The 17243-nt window shown below is 39.4% G+C and overlaps 1 protein-coding gene across 7 annotated transcripts in view; it reads right to left on the bottom strand.

The window, feature by feature from the left end:
- TENM1 (teneurin transmembrane protein 1) overlaps window positions 1-17243 on the bottom strand; it is a 942055-nt gene that overhangs the window by 334966 nt on the left and 589846 nt on the right. Inside the window, exon 1 of one of the 7 annotated variants that reach the window (XM_054214861.1) lies at window positions 5156-5284. The exons of the other annotated variants lie outside the window; for them this stretch is intronic. The gene's annotated coding sequence lies outside the window, so the exon portion shown is untranslated. Of the gene's footprint in view, window positions 1-5155; window positions 5285-17243 lie in introns of those variants that run through there. 7 annotated transcript variants of the gene reach the window in all.

Here is a 17243-nt window from a genome sequence, read left to right as displayed (position 1 = left end):
TGTGTAAGAAATTAACTCAGAAATAAAATGGGCCACACAGCTAAATCAGAAAAATCATACCGCACATCAAAGTAGTTGAAAAAGAAAGCATCTTCTAGAACAAAAACATGTTATAATAAACGTAGTTTACTTACTTGCTTTTAAAAAAAGATATCTGTGTTGTTTCAGATAAGCAACACAACCTCCATGAATCTTTCTTACAACACAAAAATGGAATAAGAAGGTCTCACTCCTCCAACCAGTATGTGAAAGCCCCACCATACTCCCCATTCTGCTGTTGGCTGCTACCTGCTTTTGGAACCAGTTTCCATAGGATCAGAGCACTGGTAAGAGGAAACACAACTGAAGACAGGTAACGATGTCCCAGATTTGTATTCTCTATCCAGCACAACAGTCCACCAGCCATTACCAGGGAAATGAGTGGAACTTGTGAGTTCCATTTCTTGAAGTTCTTTTATTAGATAACCAAAAACTTCAGTTTACAATAATTAACACCTTGATTTATCAGAAGAAAAACTAAAGTAATGGTATTATTTAACTGAAGTACCCTTAAAAGGAATGGTCAAGTTATTGATACCCTACTCAAAGCAAAGCTGAGGAAGTCACATTCGTATATGCCATCTAAGAATCTTTACCCCTAAACTACTCCGTTCTCGCTAAGTTTCTGTAGTTAATATGACCAAAGACAAAACTCTTTGGTAGATCAGGCAAATATACTACACACACACACTGCCACCAGTATTTCATTAATGACAACTTAAGCCCCAAGAGATGTCTCTTTTAGTGGATGTTTCTTTAAAAGTTGCTTTGATACAAAGCTCACTCCTCTACAACTCCAACATCACGTAGCAGTCTATGATCATTCATATGAACAAAATTATGCATAAACCAATTATCCCTTAGAGTAGAAAATGATGCACGAACAACTACACAAAAATGTCATCCAAAATAGCATTCCAAATCTACCTGCAGTCCTAAAACAGAGTTACAGAAAGGACAATTTCCTTACACCCCTTTTCAGATCTAAACCCCGACATTTCAATAATGGAAATATGAATTCTTCAAAATATGTCAAAATGTTTTAAGTTATTTAAGATTAAAGTCTCTATAGATAAAAAGAGATGTACAGGTAAGACACAGACACTGTATAAAAGCAGAACTTCATACATAAAACCCCAAGTACCTTGCCTAAAAAGGAAAAAAAAAAAAGAGAAAAAAAAAAAGAGTTTATGGACTCTTCATAACCCTTAGCAAACATCTGTCTGCATTCAGGAAAACAAACAAACCAAAACACCAAAAATGCCAACAGCCTACAGGGAAACCTGACAAATACATCTATAATTTGGACCGAGCAGTACTGTCTACTTAAAAGAGGCTCTGAACTGGAAGAGTGCAGTAATTGCCCATTAAGGCTATAGAAAATAAGCACTGCTGAGTGAAGGCTTCCCAAGCAACAAGCCAGTGCTAAGCCCAATTCAATACAGTCGTTTTAATTTCAATATACTTATAGACAACACATTTAACTAGAAGCAATCTTTTTTCCTCCAATCTTACGCTATTTGTTTTCTAAAACTCAGAAATAAGAATTCTGTACTAGAAAGTAGAAAAAAATACAATAGCCTCACATAGTAGCTTCAGCCAAGGAGAATAATATCAAAATATACGATTTTTGTTCTTTTAAATAGAGAAATTCAAATAAAACAGTTTTCTGCAACAGAGTGAAAACAAAGAAGGAATACTTATTTTCAATAATAGATTCAATATACTGAAGTTCAAATTTGTAATAGAGAAATTATATTAAAAAAAAACAAAACAAAGAAATAGCTTAAGTATCTTTTAAACTGCTCTCAGAACATAAATATTCTGTTAAAACAATAAATACAGCAGGAAAGAAACTGACTTGTTTTCTCAGTATAGATTAGTCCACTGGATATTTAGTAAGTTTCTGGGTATCCTCAATATTTTACTGAAAGAACTTTTAGAAAAAGACAGGTTCTCATTAGAAAACCCTACTTATATTCATGATTTTAACATATATGTTTCTATAAGTCATAAAAGACAGTCATAACCTATCCTGTTCTTAAGACCTCTGAGACTCCACAAAGAGAGAGACCACCACCAAGACCACTGTGTATTTTCAGTTTTATTTGGCCCTAAATATATTGTCAGAGGACTGACAACTGACAAAGTAACACCTCAGTAGAACGTTACCTATTAGCAAGACATAGCCGGTGCAACTGAACTCTCTTTGACTTGATGCTTTTTACAGTTATACAGTGTTGAACATTAACTCAGTTGTGCCGAAACTGTGAAATGTAATCAACAGACAAATCTAAATGAGCACGTAGCAGACAAGAAAACAAAAACTCCTGAATTTCAGACATAGCGCCACCACCAATTTAATGTTTGGTCTCTAAGACATTTTAAACTGTAGTCCCGCTACAGTAATTGTGAGATACTGCCAGTCATTGCGATTGAAGCAAAGAAGAGGCACACTGTTCTCCCAATCTGTAAAATGGGAACAAAAAAATATTCCTGACCAAATGGAGAGGACTGTTTTTCCACTATCAAAGCCCTGTGATAATGATAAATTAAGCAGCATTATTCTTCTTACATTTTTCAGATTAAGATCACTTAAAAATTAAATTCATACCATTTAGACCTCATGAATCACATTGAGATAGTGTCCTGCCTGCTCCAATTAATATCAATACCAATTCTCAGAATTTCCTACCCCAATGAAAAGAAGAAAGTGTATACTTACCTTTTCCTAAGCCATTACTGCAGAGCAAAAATGTTGCGTATCTCCATACACACGACTACATACACGTGTGTAAGCAACCATGTAATTTCTTCAATTTTAAAACCTATCATTATAAACTGTGATGCCACATGAAATGAGTAATAATAGATCTCCTTTGCTACATCTTTTTTCACACAACACCACTTTTCTAGAACTCTGAATACATTTCAATGGCTTTTTTTATACGTAAGCCATCAATACAATATGTTCATTTGCTTCCACATCTGACTACTTGATATGTTAAGAGTAATAATTTGCATTCCCACATTCTTAAGAGTTGCTTTTAATAAGAATTTTCTATTTTTTGATTTATGCGTGTCATTTAAATATTTAAAATTTGGCAAATGGAAGGCACTTTTCTCTTTAAAAGAAAATATTTTTACTTAAGTATTTGAAATGTGGTTTTCTTGTTTATTTTTGAGAATTAGACATTCATACAACAAAACCTATTGTGAATGTGTTATTCAGAAAATTTCTAATCATTCCTCAAAAGAAAACAAAAGAAAAAAAGGCAACACCCACAAAGGTTCCTAAATCCCCAAGCTATTAAAAGATTTGAGTTCTTGAAACAAGCCAAAACCCTCAAAACACACACTTGCATTAAAAATACATTAACAACTTCTGATGATTTTATATTATTGATATATGTTATCTATAGGGAAAACAGCAATTAGTTTATTAACAACCTGTATCTCATCTGAGGAGAAGTATTGTGAAATTAGCCCACAGCATTACAAGTCATGCATAAAATAAGCTTTGGAAAGAAACTATGGACAGGAAAGAAGGAAAACTATTGGGCTGGGTCTCACCTTCTGATGGATAGCTCTTTCCCTGCTACAATGTATCTTGCTATTTGTGATTCACAAATTGTTCTCTACAACACCAGGAATTCCATACTTCAAATATCAAATTGCTCTATGTTACGCTTCACAATTAACAGCCAAAACACAAGCACCAGGAGCCGTGGGTTTTTGTTACTGCAAAAACATTTAGAGATACAGTAGATGTTTGTGATGCTTGCCCCACCACATGGACAGCTGGTATTTATTTCCATAGTACAGTGTATCTGACTCGTTAATTATCACGGAAGCATCAGCACAATCAAGATTGGTATCTACGACCATTGGATATTATGAACACAATCAATGAAAGACAATCACTAAGATAGTTATTACACAGTCTGAAAAGGGAGCACGTATTTAAACCAAAGAAGGTGGGTGGGAGAAGTTCTTGCTTTTCATTTGAAAATTAGAACATGTAAACCCCACATCTACTAAGGGAAACGTGTTGACATGTAACACAGTAAGATCACACAGTTAATACTCAACAAGCAGTGACCTCTCTTCGTACCACAATCATATCAATAGGCAGGCTCAGCATTCATCAACCAAGCCTAAAGCGCCAGTCACGAGCTACAGCTGTAAGGTATTTAGGGGAAAAAAAAAAAAACAGTTGAAAGCAGCAGAAGCAGAACAGTATAACGACTAAATATGTGCCTTGCCTAAAACTAGAGATTACCAGATCCTACAGACAGCAGGAGGGAAACATCCTAAATATGGGTTTAACAGATTATGCCTGAGAATCGGTCAGAAACAAGGCAGCCCCCATCCGCCAGCGGGGAGCGAGCGCGGAGCCGCTGCCCCGGCCGAGCCCCCTCACCCCTGCGCGCACCGCGGATGCGGCTTTTCACCTGAGCGGCCCCGGCTCTTCCGCAACGCCAAGCGCGGAGCCGCATCCCAGCGCCCCGCGGGGGCGGCCCCCGGCAACGCGCCCCGCCTTTCCCCTCCGCCGCACCCCGCGGAGAGCCGCGGACACCAGCCGCCGCCCCGTTTCGCCTCAGCGGCGTGTACGGGAAGCAGCTGCCGCCCGAGGCAAGAGCATCCCCGGCCGGGCGGGCAGAACCCCGCGCCGCCCCGAGCCACCCCGTCCGCTCGTCGCAACCGCGGGCGAAGGAGACCCCCTATAGGCGTGAGGCGAGCGGACGCCTCAGCCCTGTGTGCGGTTACCTACACGGCATCGCTGCTGGGCGACGGCAGCGGCTCCCGCAGCGGCACAGCCAGCCCGCGCGCTGCCCGCGCTCCGCCGCGCAGACACGCGCCTGCCGGCACCCTCCGCCCGCAGGGCTCCCCCCACCTCACAGCGCACATGCAGCCGCACGTCCACACCCAGGGGCGTCCACAAAAAAAAAAAAAAAGCCTCTGAGAGCGCCCGGTGGTTCCCGCTCCGGCGGGGCAGGGGACCCCCAGCGGGGCCGGGCACCCCACCTTCGCCGCCCCGGCGCGGCCGCCGCCCCCCGCGAGAGGCGAAGTTCGGGCGCCCGCGGCGCCGCTCCCGCCTCCCCGGCAAACTTACCGAGTGCGGCCACGGGCTGAACTTTCAGCAGCGCCCTGCCTCAGCCCCGCCGACGGCTTCTCCCATCGCCTCTAGGTGCGGTGCCCGCGCCCCGCTCCCCGGCGGCTGCGGCGCGGGCCGATATAAATCCACATCGCCGCTGCCGGCGCCTAGCGACTCCCCCGCTGCCCGCCCCGGGCCCTCCGCCCCGCTGAGGGGACGGCGCCGGCTCCGGCTCCTGCCACCGGACCCGCAGCTCACGGCAGCGGCGCGTCAGGCTGTGAGAAGCCCGGGCGCGAAGGCAAGCGGCGCCGGGCTCGGCGTAGCCCCGCCGCTGCTGCCGGTGCCGCTCCTCTCCGGCGGGTGTACTGTCAGCGGCGCCGCTCGCTCTCAGGGTGGGTTTTTTTTCTTTTTTTTTTTTTTTTTTTTTTTTCCCCCTTTTCGGCTCCGTGGCTGTTAATGAGCATGCCCGGGAGATCTGCGCAGGCGCGTTACCGGCCGCCGCGCCTCAAGTCGCTTCGCGCCGGCCACCGCCGTGGGCTGTGAGGGGAGAAGCTGAGGGGGTCGTGGAGCCGGGGCGAGGCGGGCAGGGCGGCCCCTCGGCGGGAGCAGAGGGAGGGCGGCGGAGACCCAGCCGTCAGCCGAGGAGCTCTGGGCAGAGGCAGAGAAGTAGCCGGGGAGGTGTAGGCGGCTGCCCCCGTCTGAGGGAGAGGAGCTGCCCCGGCCCCGCGGGGACGGGCCCTCGGCGCCTTCTCCGCCTGCGGGGGAGAGGGAAACCCGTTTACCGTTTGGAAATAAGGCAGAGCACCTCTCTCTAAGTAATTTACCTTGCCGAGGAAGTAAGACTGATAGTGGAATCAAGGCTTGTGAGACAGCTGTTGATTTACGGGTGGTGCTTGTACCGCACTCCTTATTAACGTGAGGATCTCCTATTATGGCCACCTCCGTTAACAGTCCTGGGGCTTGGTGCAGGGGAACTCGGTCTCCTGGTGATGAGCTCTATAATTTCATCGTTTATATGCTGTGTATCCTCAAGAGGACATACAAAGGCATGAGGGTGATTACAACCTGCTTTTTCATAACAGCTAAATCTGCATCTGCAGCTATTTGTAAAGATCTTATTGTGCTAAAGAATCCAAGGAAGTGGGAAAGGTGCTCATCACTGTGTCTCCATCCTCGTTCCAGTTTACATGCATATGTATATATCTGCCCCTTCCTTAAAATCACTGTGGTTATTTTCATTATTTAGCCTGTGCATTCACCAACAGGAATGCACTGGAAAAAACATGTAATTCACAATTCCTGTTATTTCTTTGCATGTTTCTACATAGACCACCTAAAGTAGAGTTTCTCTTTTTGCTCTGTATGATGCCACAGGACATATTTAATTTGGACAGTTTATGCTGTCTACTTAAGTATTTGGGAAAAGCACATCTTGAAGAAACAAAAACATTTTAAGAACTGTCTCTTAAGAGAAATTATAGTTTTGTCTATATAATGTCTTGCAGTGCATAAATAAAAAAAGAATAAATTAGGTAAGGCCATCTATGATTCTAATATAGTGCTGCTAATACGTAACTCTTGTGTCATTTTTAACATCTGCTCTTGGAGACAACCCTGCCCTGAGCTTGCTCTATCAGAAATAAAAGTCAGGTGCCCATGAGAAATCTGAGTAATTTTTTCTTGGTTCTTCAGGTAAAAACACTTACAGGACAGGGATTTGATACTCAAAGTTATTTCCTGCCAATGTGATCAGTTTGTAGGGCGCAAAGGAAAAAAGAAAATTCCTCACTGAACCGCACTGCAAAGGCGATGAAGGAACTGGCACAAAATACAACTCCTTTTCCAAAATGTGTATATTAGTATGTGTATAAATATGAAGCAATAGAGATGTGTCTCCCCAGTTTATGTAGGCTGCAACCCAATTCTGAAAAAAGTTGTGAGGTTTTACTAATTCCATAGCCAGCCTCTTTGAAAAACAAAGGATGGGAAGATGAGCAGAAGGATGAGGAACCAGAAAGGCAGTAAAGTTTTCAAACATAGCATCAAAATTGCTGTTTACATGAATGGTAAAGTACTGACTTTGTATCTTCCTTTATAGACCTTAGGTATTTATTTCTTTCTAGTCTACGGTTCTAAAGACGCAAGTTTAAGATGAAGAACCTTGGTCTAGGTTCTTCAGAATGAAATCTCCTTTCAGCAATACTCCGGAAATCTAAATCTGCCTCTCCCTGAAGAAAGCACAGCTGTACAAACTCTGAGGTAAATATAGAGTCCTTTAGGAAGTCCATTCTGTCTTCTTTGGATTAAACGCATTCTATGCAGCAGAAAGAGTCTTGAACTACTGGCTATACGCTACTTTCTTAGCAAGGCCAGAAGTAACAAACCAAAGCCATTTCTCATGAATCTTGAAGCCATTAAACTAACCTCACCATGAACTGAATCTAAAAATCAATTACTTTAAGTCAGAACAGTCCTCTCCCAAAAGTTTGTCTCAAATGTCTGTGACTTAGTTCTGGTAGGTGGAATAATTCTTCAGCAGTATAGATCAGTCACGAACTATTCTGAGCCTAGAGTAAAGAGTAAATGTTCCTTCCCAGGAGACACAGTTGTTTTGGTTTCTTCTCTCTCTGGATAGACTTTAACATTTGCTTTTCATTAACACAAAAATTAGATAGCACGGGTTGAACACGGAAATAGTTCAAAACCAAAAAAAGAAAAAGGTGTAGAATAAAGTTGATGTGTTAGTCACAGAAACATAAACCAAGGTAGCCAACCAGTCTAGATTCCAGGTTGTAAGATACTATTATAATCAAGTAAATATTGCCCTGCTATTAGCAGACAAAGATCACACATTATTATTAATGCTTCTGTTTGGAATGCTATGGAATTGCCTATTGTTGTCATTAACATATAGTGGTCATAAAAGGATGGTAGCCTCATCAAGGGAAGACATAAAAAGGTAACTAGTGGAGATGGACATTCGATCCTACCTTTGTCTATTCAGCCACTGCTGAGATAAATGAGCCAAAGTTGATAAACTCAGCAGTGGAAAATTGTTGCCAGATATCAAGCAGAGTATCTGGTATATATGGTAATTTCAGATACCCGTGGAATGCTCCCTAGGGAGTTGGGGTTAGGGAAACCAGAAAGGTCTACTTGCAGTACTGTGCAGGTAATACATATTAGTCCATGAGAAAGATACATTGGAAGGTGTGAAACGTCAGGTATATTATATGCATACTCAACACAACTATGAGCAGATTCCAATGCGAGACAAGACCCATTAGATAATGGGAGTGTCTCTTAGAGGAAATACCCCAGTAGAAGGAACATATACAGATTTTTCGAAGAATCAGAACAAAGATTTTTATAATTGGTAACAAGAGCCCTTAAGCACATAAAACCTAAATGTACCAAATAGCAGAAGCGCATTGAGCAAAACAGATTCTGACCCTCAGATTTCTCAAACAAGAATGTTAAACTGGCTTAGAAGAAAGCGATAGGTAAAATATTGCTAGATATGCTGATGCCAAATGGAGTTTTCTTGAGTGAAAACACATGTGGGTTTGTATAGCATTGCAGGTCCCTGCACTAAAGATTTTGTCTGTAAGTGGCAAAGGGTAGTATCTCTAGCGCACAGGTGCAATACTCGTCACTGCAGTACTGATGCTAAGGACTTGCTTGACACCTTTTGGCTAGCTCAAGTTCAGAAGAGCCTCCTGAGCGATTCGTTGTCTTTTCTTTAACTGGTAACGGAGTCATGCTGAAGCAATGGTTTTAAATTATCCTCATGCCTCCTGTGGGAATAGAGATCGTTGCCTGCATTGCAACAATCTCTGGTGAGACCTGAGGCACAGCTGCTGGTCTCACTGCTGAGTAGGATCTTTTCGACCCACCTGGGGTAGGATATCACCACAGTCACCGGAGTTCTGTCAGCCTGTGCTTCCGAGAATGATGCTGAAACTTTCTCTTTTTGCCTCTTATTCTTTGGATCAGATGAAGTCCTCAAAAACTTCTCCAAAATTTTGGGGAATTTTCCTAGTTTACAAGACTGCTGGACAACTGTAAGATAGGATAAGATACTTCCCTAAATAACTGAAGTGGTTGTTTTGCGTGCCATTTATGGAAATTACTCCTTCATACAGTTAACAGGCTTCAAAACACAGAGGCAGGAAATCAGCCAGTGCTGACTGTGCTATCTAACATTGTTTGAAATACAAGACAAGGGTTGACTTGTTTGCTTTGGTCTTTTCAACAGACTAACAGAAAACTATTTCAAAAAGGAGATGAACTATTTACAGTAAATCCCTTAATACTAGTAGGAAACTACCCAAATATGAAGGGCACTGAGATCCCAGCTGTACGCCAGGAAGTGGCAGAAGGGACTGAGTAGCACTAATAACATTGCCCTGCCCCTCGTGTAACAGGCAAAAAAGTTGTAAGGACATTTGAGACATTGTCAAACTCCAAAAGGACACTGTTGGGGAAGTTCTTATTGTGTACATCAACATGAGATCCCAACCATACTCCAAACAGTTACATTATTTTTTAAATCCAGCTATTTATACTTGATAAAACTAATGAGACTGATCCATCATTCAGAGTTGTGCACGGTGGTTTTAGAACGTTGTCATTTGTTAAAATGATACCTTACATCTGTCTGATGTAGGTGCATATGAGGTGCGAGTGTAAAATATGATCAAAACGTAACAACAAAAGTCTGGCCGTACCTGATGCATATTCACTTCGACAAGGCACAGATCATTACACAAACTGAAATGTAAAGGAGAATCAAGATCATTTTTTCAAAGTTATGAGTATATTAATGTCATTATATTTTTTTTTTTCTGGTCATGTTCCCACTGAACAGAAAATTGATGCATTCCACCAAAGTGACACACAGGCACAGTCTTACCCTTTAGTCTGGGAACATTCAGATTTGTAAAAGATTAGGAAGGAGAAAGTGAGGTGTGAAGCAGAAGTCAGAAGCTTTTAATTTCTGGACCAAAGGAAGAGTCCAGAAAGTACGGGAAGTTGATCTTCTATTTCCCTCTCACTGAGACGAGCTGAATTTCAAGAAGCTAGCCTAACTATGCATAGATATAGAAAACCATGTACAAAATTGCACTCCTGTATTATTACAAGCTCCTGGCAAGAACAGGTTTTGCCCCAGACTTTCTAGCAGAAACTGCACATCATGTAGTAGAGCTAAGAGAGAAATAAGTAATTGCAGTTTCTGATGGGATATCACTTTTCAGAAATTGTACCCCCAGAACCAAGAAAATTACTAAAGAGAAATGGATATTTTTGAAAAAGAAATGAATACTCATGTATTTGGTAGTCATCTTGGTGAAAAATGTACCAGAAATAGATTTGTTTACAAAGCAGTTGCTACCATGAAAAAGAATGAAGAAAGCAAGGCTGCCTTGTGCCATTTTTACAGGCTATGAAAAAATAATAGAAACTTATGATACTGACTCCCTTTTTCAAGGCTCTCCATCATTGCATGATGCCTGTCTCCTTTGCTCACTTTTTAAATTTTCAAAGAAAAGACTTTCATAGTTTTTACAGTGTCATCTCTCAGGTTCAAAAAGAACTCCTGTAAATAACTGAAAATCTTCTTTCAAAATTCACCTCTAAACTATCTTTTTCAAGATGCCTACCAAAAACCCGACAATAGCTAGTCTGTTCGTGTGCTATGACCACTGCCTAGCACGCTGCCCAGAACTGCAAGCTTGCATCCTGATCCCATCTGTCCGGATGAGCCGATTATTCTAAACTTACGGTGCCAAAAAAATACGCACCTTTTTCTACAAATATGGCTCCCATGTTAATACACAATAGAGGGAACAGGAGAGTGTTGCAGTTTTAATGGCTGGAGAGGGGCGTTACTTAATTATTTGCTATCACATGAACACAAGGTGGTGCTAATGCTCCTGTCACCGGGTACTGATTCTCCACTTCCCCAGTAAGTCTTGAGTGATGGTAGCTGGTGTACCAGATACTTCATTTTCCTTAATTATAAGAAATAATATTCATTAAGATAAAAAAAAATCGTTTAAAATTAAGCTAATTTTTGTCTTGATAAACTGAAAAAAAAATTATTTCCAATTGACATAGAGAAATATTTTCTTCATTGTTTTGGTTTGAACCCCAGGACCCTCCAAACAGACCAGTTGTATTTCAAGCTTCCCTTCGAGACCCGAATAAAAATGAATTCTAGGTCAAGAAAGAAAAGGAAGAAAGCCTTAAGAGCATCCATATTTTTTCAGTTCTTAAGAAATAATTTAAAAAAAAATCACATTAAATGAACATGTGAAATATATAAATAAGTATACTCCCAGATAATTTAAAAGAACTGGAGATGGGAAAAGATCAGTTTAAATGCTTTCCTGCTCTTAGAAGGAAGTCCTTTGGTACTGCAGGGAGGTGCATCTAAACTAGAAGATTTAAAAAAACTTTTTCTAAGAAAGATGACTATTAAAAAACATTGTTGAAAAATATTCAATGAAAATTTTTATTGCTGAATATGAATACATGCTAAAAGAGGTTTGAGTCTATCAACTTGCCCGTTAGAGTGGAACTAAGGTAAAGCACTTTTGAACTGATTAAACTTCCAAATAGCAGGGATCATTTCTTTCCTAAATAAAATAATAATAAAGCTTCTCATTGCGTTGAAAGCTGACACTGAAGATGATAAGGAACATAAAAAACAAAGGCATGTTTCATAGAGTATGTTGGATCCATTGTTTCATCAATCTCATGGTTAGCCTACAGTGTAATTTATTGCATAGGAAGGAAATTGTAATAAGGATCTTTTTTCAAATATATTGTATGAAGACATAAAGTCCCTTCTTCCATATTTCTATTCGGGCTCATCTGATAATTACATAATTATTGTGTTAGAGAGAAATTCTGACTCACGGAGCGGTGCAATATTTTTTGAGGCATCTGAAAGTGAACATACTTTATGAAGGATAATCTACTCAACCTGCTTCTCCCTTTTCCTCTTCCCTTTTATTACATAATACTCCCCTATGTTCCCACTGCCTTTCTTCTTTCCTGTATTTTTGCTGATCTCTGGTTGCTCATGTATTTACTTTTCCCTTAGGAAAATATACAAAAACAAGACCTAAATATCTTAATCTCTTCAGCTTAATTAGACATGAAAGTAACTCTGGCCTCATTAAAAAATGTCCTAAAGCAACAGGTAAAATAGAATCAGACGAGTTTGAAATCTCTTCCAGAGATCTGCTTGTCAGACAGTCCTAGTTGTTAAAAGAAGCTTGGAATATAGCTACTGTAGAGAAGAGAAAAACTAAACGCTTAGTATAAATCTCAGTGGAAGAGATGACTAATTAGAGATAATTATACACAGATTTCTTACATTAAAAGTGCTTTAAAACATAAACATTCAAATTTTACTTAGGCTCCCAAGTGCTTCCTAGGAGGCAAGCTTGCAAAAAATGTCTTTTAAATGATGTCAAACACTTTTAAACCAAATTATTTTTAAGAGGCATCTTGCTGAAAATTGTGATGCCTTTAATTTTCTTATTCACCTTCAGTTTAGTAAGAAACTGCAATAAAATTTATGACCTAAGTTAGTATCCTAATTGCCCTATAACAAAGGTAATCAAGAGTCATGCAGTACTGATTTGCTGCCGTTCATGAGCAACTTCAAAATCTGTACCCAAAATTCACTTGATAAGAAGACACCGAACTGTCTTCAGAACTGAGGTCAAAACTGTCAGAATATTGATAAGGGATATAAAAAAGGATGCAGTGCTAAAAATATATCATCTAGAGATTTAAAAACAAAAATACCACACACCCCCCCAAAAACCCACCAAACAAAACTTAAGACACAATCTATAAAAGGGCAAATTTCTGGAAAATTCTGAAAGTCACTGTAGAAAATTGTCTTAGATATCTTCATCCTGTAGTACTACTTACACTGGAGCAAATAGAGAATTTGAAATTTTACAATAGAACTCATTTTTTGTTGCAGTTTTGTATTATCAAAATCTAACATAACCCACAAAATCTTCAGGTCAATAATATGCTGTGAAACTGGTTAATGTACTTTTTTGAGCTAGTAACTTAAGACAGCAATTCAAAGCACAGATGTTTTTGAGCTTTCGCATAGTTATCGTGCAGGTGTTCAGGAAAATCTGTATATACTTATTTATTCAAGATCCATTGAGAAGAAGTGCCCATTTTTTATCTTTTAAAATATTGTCAATTCATGCATTTCGTTTTGGAAAAGCAGGAACGCACACCATTTGTCCATTCATCCATGTCAGATTCTTTATCTTATTGCATGTTCATGTCAGAAGAACATTTAACGTCTTTATTAACAACCTGAACAATGGGCAAGAGTGCACACTCAGCAAGTTTGTGGATAACACCAAGTCGTGGTGGGTGGTCCGTGTACAGACCAGGGCTCACAGGAACCTTATGAAGTTCAATAAAGAATAACACAAGTCCTGTATGCGAATGCAATAGTGTCACGCACCTGTACAGTCCAGGCGCAAGGCAGAGAAAGCAGCAAGTACCTGGGGATCCTGATGAACAAATTGAACGAGAGTTAGCAAAGTGTCCCTGCAGCAAAGGCCAACAGCAGGCCAGACTGTGTCCAGCTGGTAGAGGAAAGTCATCCTGTGCCTCTCTGCAGTGCTTCTAAGGCTATATCTGACATATGGTTTTGAGCTCCCCAGTACAAGAAAGGTGTTGACTTCCTGGTCTGAGTTCAGCAAGATGAGACAGGACAAGAAGCAGCAGACACACATTGGAATATGAGAAATTCCAACTAGATACTAGGAGAAATGTTTTCACCATGGGGTCATCAAATATTAGAAGAGGTTGCCTAGAGAGGTTATGTATTCTCCATCTTTGGGGATATTCAAACTTGAAAGGACCAGACTCCAAGCGGGAGTTAGACCAAAAATTTCTTGAGATCCTTTCCAATTTAAATTATTTTATGATTCTATGATCATTCACTTTTTTCATTACACAAAAAGAAAACAAACTAAAAATACTTGCATATAAAGCCTTCACAATCACTGTATTTTTAACAAACTATTCTGGCCAACTTTAAAACAAAACCGAACCTTTCAATTGATTCAGCCCATTCTTCCAATGAGATAATAGTCCTGAATAGCCACAGAAAATAAAAAAAAATAAATTTCAGCACTTCATTTCAGCGTCAAAAAGTGCAGTTTATATCACCATTATCTTTCCAGTGAATTACTATTTTCTAGTTAGGGTCATTGCTATCAGCATATATTGAGAGATACCAGCCATTCTGAGTGGGTAAAGAATTAAAAAATAGTAATAACAATAATGAACATTTAATCACTGTGAAAAGTTTTAAAAGAAGCAGTTCCTTAAATATACAAATTTCAGTTTTTATAACTAGAATTGGTACTTTGGTACTAGCCATGCCAATAGTTTGAAGCTAATAATAGCGCATATACAAGGTTAATATTCTCACTACTTATCTTCACTTTCTTACCATCAGAACACACTTGCACTGATGATGGGGATAGAGAATCAACTAAAGCAAGGAGTGTGGACACCCATGATCATAGAAAACACACTGCAATGAAAATAAATACTGCAGGGGGCTATACAAATGTCAGGAAAAAGCAATGAATTTGCAAGATTTGTCAATGCCTGTAAAAAGCAAAACAAGAAGATTATTGTGGCCACATTTGTTCTATAACTGTTTTTTAAGCAGAAAAGAATCTTTTTAGAGGCAGTCTTCAAGACAGAACAGAATTGGACAGCTATTATTTATCAGACAGACAGTATTAATCTGTAATTGGAAGGTGCCCGAGTCTTACAGTGTTATAGCATATAGAAAATGACAGAAATATTCTGATTAATGTAGTTTGGGGGTGCCAAGTGCAGAAAACTGTCTCCCCCATTCCTTAGGACATTTTTAACTAAAAGTAATGTGATGAAAGTGTTAGTATTCAAGGCTGCTAGTTCTTCTCTGCTAATTTACATTTATATTCTTAATGCCTAGATTGAGCCTAGGGAAATTTAAAACTCTATTTCATTAATGCTAACTTCTACAGAAATCCCAATATGCACAGAAGTTCCTAGATTGCAAGGCTAGTTAGATGAGAATGCAGAAGCTAAACATAATTGCTGGGTGGTTATGATAGTTAAACATGTACTGTCAGTTTTGGCTTTTGAAATCCCTATAGACAGAAACCCACTGTTCTAAAAGTTAAAAATATGAAGTAAGAGTAATGGATTAAAATATCTTTAAACCAAGTGTTTTGAATTTAAACTCTTGTTTGCAGATATATTTTCAACTGTCACAGCATAACAACATTGTGTTTGGCTTTTTCAGGAGAAGTTTCTGTGAAGTATTAGATAATTTAATCCCTCTTTTTTTTTGGCTTTTGAATGGATGGCAAATTACAAATAGATGTGCAGCCATTTTAACAGTCCAGATTGGGTTGCGTTCTGGCAGGCTTTTGTGAAGTGCTGCAGTTTCACAATGCTAATGCAGCATTAATGTGCCCCCATTTGCTGGCTGTCATCAGCTCTGTGCAGAAGGTTCTGATGCAGCTTCTTTAAAAATAACCCATTTAGAGATCTAGATGCAGAAATTTTGGTCAGCTGCAGAAATTCCTGTACACACACACATGTAAATATGTCTCTCAGTGCCCGAGGTTTGTCTAAACTGGCTATATAACTTTTTTCCCTGCAAAGCTGAACATCACCTATTTTTACACCAATCAAAATGAGGAATAGAAAACAGAGTAAAGGCATACTGAATCTACACATCTGATTGGGCAATAATTGGCTCAGGATGAGTAAGACTTGTTAATTTTCTTATACAGTGATTTAGTGCCTTAGGTCCACCCGCAATTTCTGCCAGGCACGTTATTCCAAAACTTAAGTTCTGACCTGCCTCAACCCTATGGAACCTCCATAATGCATATCCATTCAAAAACAAATAAAGCACGTTTGCTTTAAGTGATCAGAAAGTTCTGCTTTGGTCTAGTTCATATCCCTCTTGCACAGGTAAGACTGCATCAGTATGAGACTGTAGGGAATCGGACCCAGAATAAATAAATTAAAAGTGATGATAAAATATGCATGGCGCATTTATGTAAAACCATATTTTCTGCAAGGTAATCTCGTATGGAATTTATAGCTCAGTATATCACCAAAGAGAGAAACTGGAGAAAAGGTTAATAGCTGGACTAATTATAAATCCAGATATATATAATTCAGCCTCCTAAACAGCATCATGCCCTTGCGGTTTAAGAAAGAAGTTATAAGGGAAATACTCTTTTGGAACCTATTGGTCTTTTCTGTAATATTTATGAGTATACTAGCATTTAATTCATTATGTATAGCTTTCTGACATGCATCTCATTTGTTTGATATATAATTTTTATCAGTAGTACTTTGTAGATGAGCCAGTACTTCAAGAAAGAAGAATGTAACGTAAATCTGCAATAGCCTTTGGGAAAATGTATTAAGTATGTAAACCTGACTAAATAAAGGGTGGAGATACGGGACAGTATGTTAAACTTAAAATTTTGCTACAGCTGAGGTAAATTTTAATGTTTGTGTTATTCATCCGAACTGCAAAGTCCTTAACTTTAATTTTCACTATACACCAATGGATAAGAAATACAATCATTCTCATGCAAAGTACCATAGAGTTCCCTCATGCTCCTTTAATCTAAGGCTTCTTTATGTTGTTTGTATAATGAATGGAAAGAGGAGAATCAGTTTGAAACAATCCAGTGTAATATTTGGTATAAAAACTAATGACTGGCTGAAAGGTCTGTTTATAAATGAGTGAATTATGTGCGATTTAGCCGTTCACAAACTGGTAAGCACACACACATATATATACACAATAGGAAGCTGAAATGTAGTGTAGAATTATTACTACACATCTTGTGGTCTACAAATGGAACGTACATACAGTAAAGCAGCTCCGATATCTTTGAATTGTAAAATTTAGGATGATGGGACTGTAAGCCTATGTAGTATTTTAAAGAGAGTGATATCTGTCTGTGGAAATCCATAGGACAAGTTTCTGGTGCAAGAATAAATCAGATATGTCAAT

The sequence above is a fragment of the Rissa tridactyla genome, chromosome 9 (assembly GCF_028500815.1).
Source record: "Rissa tridactyla isolate bRisTri1 chromosome 9, bRisTri1.patW.cur.20221130, whole genome shotgun sequence".
NCBI classification, from domain to species: Eukaryota; Metazoa; Chordata; class Aves; order Charadriiformes; family Laridae; genus Rissa; species Rissa tridactyla.
Note: the sequence above shows the minus strand (reverse complement) of the source record. Positions and strands in the feature narration are given on the sequence as shown.